Below are 6000 nucleotides of genomic sequence, written 5' to 3' on the forward strand. Positions count from 1 at the left end.
CCTCAAATCCTGAAAACAGAGGTGTAGGCTATAATGTAGAACTTTGAAAGTGTTAACCTTAATACGGTATCACAACCAGCCATAACTGGGAGTCCCATAGAGCGGCACAGTTGGCCCAGCATTGTCCGGGTTTGGCCGTCATTGTAAATAAGAATTTGTTCTTAACTGACTTGCCTAGTTAAATAAAAGGTTATTTTTTTTTAATCTAATAACAAAAACGGTGATAAACAGAAAGTCACCCTGAGGGATTCTCAACTGTACAGATTGGGAGTATGCCAAGTGCAGTCTTCAGACTGGCATTCACAGGCTTTGCCTGTATTTTAAGAAGGACCACTTTACTAGAATACATAACTTAGCATGACCTTCAACTAGCTTAAATTCAAACATTGCTAAATGCTTTTCCCCCATAACCATTGAAAATATATCAGACATATATCATACATAATGCTATTTCTTCAATAATGTTCTCTGTGACTAACAAGCTAACTGATATATTATGCCTATTCACTGTGGTTATTAAAGAACGGCTATTTTTCTTAGGCAGGTCACTCTGAACACTCAATCTTACTTTAAGCAGGTAGCCTAGCGTAGTATTGGGCCTGTTACCGCCCTTGAGCAAGGCAGTTATCCCTTAACAACAACTGCTCCCCGGGCGCCGATGACATGGATGTCGATTAAGGCAGCCCACGCACATCTCTGATTCGGAGAGGTTGTGTTAAATGCGTAAGACATTTTGGTTGAATGAATGCATTCATTTGTGCAAATGACTAGGTATCCCCTATAATTTTCTTGTTGGTTGGATAGCTGACATAGAATATGTTGTTGCCTTGTGAAGCTTTCAAAATGAATGTAGAGCCTATCGAACTCTTCTTATGGCTCTATTCCAGAAATGTTGATTTGAAATCAAACAATGACTGAGGTTAAAGTGCACACTGTTAGCTTTAATTTGAGGGTATTTTCATCCATATTGGGTGAACCGTTTTGAACATTGGCTCCCCATTTTAGGCGACCAAGATTAATTGGGACAAATTCACATGTGTATTAAATTAGTAAAAAATTAAGTATTTGGTCCCATAATCATAGCATGCAATGACTACATTGAGCTTGTAACGCCACCAATGTTTATTTTGGTTGTGTTTCAGATTATTTTGTGCCTAATAAAAATTAATGGAAAATAATGTCATTTTTATTGTAAATAAGAATATGTTTCTAACCATTTCTTCATTCGTGTAGGATGCTACCATGATTATGGAAAATCCTGAATGAATCATGAATAATGACGTGGGAAAGCACAAATATCATACATACCCCCAAGACATGCTAACCTCTCACCAATACAATAGAGGTTTGCATTTTTCTCAGGTATGATATTTTTGTTTCTCACACATAATTATTCATGATTCATTCAGTATTATCTTTGATCATGGTAGCATCCACATTAATATAGAAGTGTTTAGAAACATTTATTCTTAGGTACAAAAAGATAATACATTATTTACCATTAATTTCTAATCGGGCACAAAATTATCTGAAACAACCAAAACAAACAGCAAATTCATCCAACAAATGTGTTGTCACAAGCTTGATGTAGCCATAGTTAGCTAGGAATATGGCACCAAATATTTAACTTATTACTTTAATAAACAATTAAGTGAATGTGTCACAATACTTTGTGTCCCCTAAAATGGACTATGTACAAAAAGTATTGTAATTTATAAACGGTTCACACGATATGGATGAGTCTGCACTTTAACCTCATAGTCATTGTTTGATTTCAACTACAAACCTTGAGTATAGAGCCAAATAAATATTTTTTTAAATGCTTCGCTGTATCTGTAATAATTACGGAGGGCACTGTATCTATACATAACAGCAAGTATGTTGTTCTCGGATTTGATGTTCGCTCCTTTAAATGTTTATATTCCATCTGAAAACGTTACCTTTAACTATACATCCTCGTTCAGTTCAACCACTATGTTTATACCAGCGGAACATCATATCTTATGTCCATAGCCGTTATTATTGATTGATCTTAGAATCTCACATTCTACATTAAAACAAAACAAAAATCGGAATACAAGTGTAATTTAGCTACGAATAAAATGGAGCGCTCTAGCTTTAACAGTTATCTGGCCGTCTGTGATTGGGCGCAAAAACGGTTTAGTGTATCACAGTAATGTCCAGTTGTACTAGCTAAACGAAGCGCCGCAGTGGTGCAACCTGTTGGCTGCGACCGGCAATTGCATCAAGTCAAACAGGAGAAAGTGATTATCAGACCTTAATTAAAAACAAAAGTACGTATATTAAGCTTAGCTAGTATGGCGAATGAAATCAATGGGCTCAGGGGTCGACAGTGATATAATGCTCTAACAGCACTGAGTCGCCTCATTTTACACTGATATGGTGGGCGTCGAACTACAGAAGCAATAGCACAGGGATCACACTACCTTATAGTTAAATCATTCCACAATAAAATACATGCTAAACGTATGCTGTAACGTTATATACAGGATGCATGGCAGGCAGATATAACTAGTTTAATAATTTAAGATCACTTTTTTTTTATACAACAAATAAGATGCAATCAAAAGACACATTTGATTACATGACTAGCTAATGTTACCTGTATCAAAACTTGGGAGTTTTCCAAGCTAGTTCATCTCCAGTTCCGAGTTTGCTGGAATTATGAGATCTATGGTTTCCGAACAGTCTTCAAAGCCAATATTTATCGTGCAACGTTAGCTGAATGGCTTTCTACTTTCTACGCGAGACGGAAATATAGCAAACGTTAGCTAGTTAAAAAGCCTTGACATAGCCATTTCGTGCGCTGTTATTCCCCTGATCACTTAATCTAACAAATCTAAATATCTGGGGGTGTTAAACAATAAAAGAAAGTAGCTGCCGTCAAAATTAGCCATGTACGTTTGCTAGCAATGCACCGAATTCAGCTTGCTAGCTAGATGTAAATCAGACATTAAGCACAAGAAAACATGAATTCCCTATAAAAATTCAAGGAGAATATAAGCATTGACATTACCAAAAGCTTGCTATGATGCAGTACAATAATGTTAGAACAATCATTGATCGTTAAATAATATCATAGCTAGCTACATATTAGCTTGTGCACATACATGTAGCAAACTGAGTCCGGGCAGCTAGTTTGACACTTCAGGGTAAACGCCCCTCTAAAGACAAACAGGACTGAACTCGAAAAATCTGTCAAAAACACACGTCCGCTTGACTATCGAATCAATTTAGAGATAATAAACTTATCAAGTAAATAAGCAAACTTGAAAATAAAATAAAAATATTTTTTAACACACACGTTTTTAAAGTTTGTTCGATTACTTGCAACGTTACCTCGCTTTCACAAGTTTCGCCAAACTCGCCCACACAATGGCAGCTAGCTAACGTTACGTAACTACCTTTCAAAACGCTAACTTTTTATTAACGTTTGTCAATAATTGCTAGCTATAACACACGACTGAGTGAGTAAAAAAAAAAAAAAAAAAGTTGAGCTCAAAGTATAAAATGTCATTTACGAATGACAACCCATTGCGAAGACCGTGCCTAACCAACAAGTACGATAAAAAAAAAAGTACAAACGAAGCGCGTCCCACTGAATTAAAATACAAGGAAACTTTCTAGACTACGTCCTCGACGCGCGTTCCACGCGACACTGCAGTATGTGAAGGCAGCTATCTAAATTACAAACTAAAAACGCGGACAAAATTTTGCGAACTTCAAGCCAAAGCACGGCAAATTGTGCCCGACGTGCAGAATTTCAATGGCGCAGCACAGTCCGTAGATAGACGGAAGAAAGGCACGTTGACAGCCACCGACCTCTCTGGAAATAAACACATATGACAGCTGGCTCTGGAACGCCGTTTCACTTCGCTCTGCTCAGAAAGAGTATCTACATATCTGGAAAAAAATGTATCCGATTCGGTGAAATACAATATTCGAAAAAAGCGATGTCTTCATTAAAACATAATATAATTGCGAGACTTTGAACCGCCCGTAAAAAAAAAAACGGACTAATTTACTAAGAACAAACATGCGCAGAGAGAGGCTCTCATGTATGGCAATGATTCATAACACTGAAGTGAAAAGAAGGCATCTTCACGTCTATAAAGTAACAATAATCCAATTAATTATCATGTAGGTTGATGAATGCAATGACTGTCTTCCATTAATATTTGAACTTTGAGGAAAGTTGGTCTTTTGACCAATCAGATCAGCTCTGAAAAAGATGCATTGTAAAAATATCTGATGCGATTGTTCAAAAGACCAATTAATGGGAAAAAATATCAGAATTGGGCTGCCTGTCTAAACGTAATCAGCGTGTCACAGCCCAATGCTGATCTTTTGCCCCTAATTGGTGTCTTGACTAATCAAAACAAATATTTCCCAATAATTGGGAAAAGATCAGAATTGTACTGCCTACACCCTACTAAAAGGCCTTCATTTTAATGACAATAGTAACGATGGTTACTTCATTTATAAAGTGCTCATACATGGTAGGCTACTCGGTTCGTGCATGGAAACTCACATTAACCATTTGTGAAAGCTTGTGGGTTATGCATCTTGGCAATTAATTGACTAATCTAGTCTGAGGAAGTTTTTACTTAATTAGTCAATCGACACACCACAGTCATTTAGGGAAACTATAGGTGGAACTGTATCACCATAAAGACCTGTGGTGAACAGTACTGGAAATGTTGGCAGCTGTGCTGTGACCTCTCAACAACTTGAAATTAGTCATACTAAAATATGTTTATCAAAATAAACTACTCATAATTTCCCACAACACGTACATTAAAAAGGTTGAATGAGGTCCCAAAGGGCTAAAGATGAACTGCATCATTCAGGATGCATACACCAAGTGTACAAAATATTAGGAACACCTGCTCTTTCCAGGACATCAGTTGAAGCAAGGTGAAATCTCTTATTGATGTCACTTGTTATAGCCACTTCAATTAGTGAAGATAAAGGGTAGGAGACAGGTTAAAGAAGGCCTTTTAAACTTTGAGAAAACTAAGACATGGATTGGATCTAATCTTGGTAAAGAAAAAAGGAAAGATTGGTTAAAAGTCAGTGATATAAGGAAACTGGTTGGCAATTAATTTGGTTGAAGTTTTTATGCTTTTTTACAGATGGATCCAAGGATCCAGATAGTGGGCGCACAGGAGCAGGCGTTTACATTCCTGAATTTGATCTGCAGATATGTAGAAGACTAACAGATGAACTGTCAGTATACTCAGTTGAACTGTTGCCGATAATAGTTGCCCTCCAGTGGGTGGAGGACATACAACCTGTTAGAAGTATTCTTTGTCTGTATTGAATAGTTTATCATCTGGTAAATCTAATAGGAGTGATCTACTATTGGAGGTCTCAATGTTATTATGGAGAATTGAGAGAATGTGTGTAGTAGTGAGATTCTGCTGGGTCCCAGCACATTCGGGTGTGGAAGGGAATTACATTGTAGACCAGTTAGCTAAAAGAGCTTTGAAACGAGAGAATTGTTATTAATGTTCCACTGGGTAGAGGTGAAGGAATACCTAGGATAGGATAAAGTAATCCTTCTCACCCCCCCTTAAATGATTTAGATGCACTATTGTAAAGTGGCTGTTCCACTGGATGTCATAAGGTGAATTCACCAATTTGTAAGTCGCTCTGGATAAGAGCGTCTGCCAAATGACTTAAATGTAAATGTAAGATCGGAGCCAATTTTATCATGAGTAGCAGAAGCGATGGGACTCTGAGCACAAAGGCTGGCATTTTATATGCCCTCCAAAGAAAGGTCGGTGGACTAAGAATCAAGTGTCAGATTAGGAAGGAAGAGGTGGTGTTTGCTCGATTGCACTTAGGACATTGTACATTGAACTCGTCATTACCTCTGGTTGGCAAGCATGTGATTGGTTTGTGTCTGGAGTGCATGGTCGATGAAACGGTGGAGCATGTGTTATTATGTTGTTGTAAGTATGTTAAAGAGAGGAA

The 6000-nt window shown here is 37.4% G+C and overlaps 1 protein-coding gene across 6 annotated transcripts in view; it reads right to left on the minus strand.

Annotated features, from left to right (window-relative positions):
- LOC135550983 (glucocorticoid receptor) overlaps window positions 1-4037 on the minus strand; it is a 111827-nt gene extending 107790 nt beyond the window's left edge. Inside the window, exon 1 of one of the 6 annotated variants that reach the window (XM_064982321.1) lies at window positions 3361-4037. The gene's annotated coding sequence lies outside the window, so the exon portion shown is untranslated. Of the gene's footprint in view, window positions 1-2623 lie in introns of all 6 variants that reach the window. The other 5 variants (XM_064982320.1, XM_064982319.1, XM_064982318.1 and 2 more) reach the window with 5 other exon arrangements.
- Between the last annotated feature and the right edge of the window lie 1963 nt (window positions 4038-6000).

The sequence above is a fragment of the Oncorhynchus masou genome, chromosome 12 (assembly GCF_036934945.1).
Source record: "Oncorhynchus masou masou isolate Uvic2021 chromosome 12, UVic_Omas_1.1, whole genome shotgun sequence".
Lineage (NCBI taxonomy): Eukaryota > Metazoa > Chordata > Actinopteri > Salmoniformes > Salmonidae > Oncorhynchus > Oncorhynchus masou.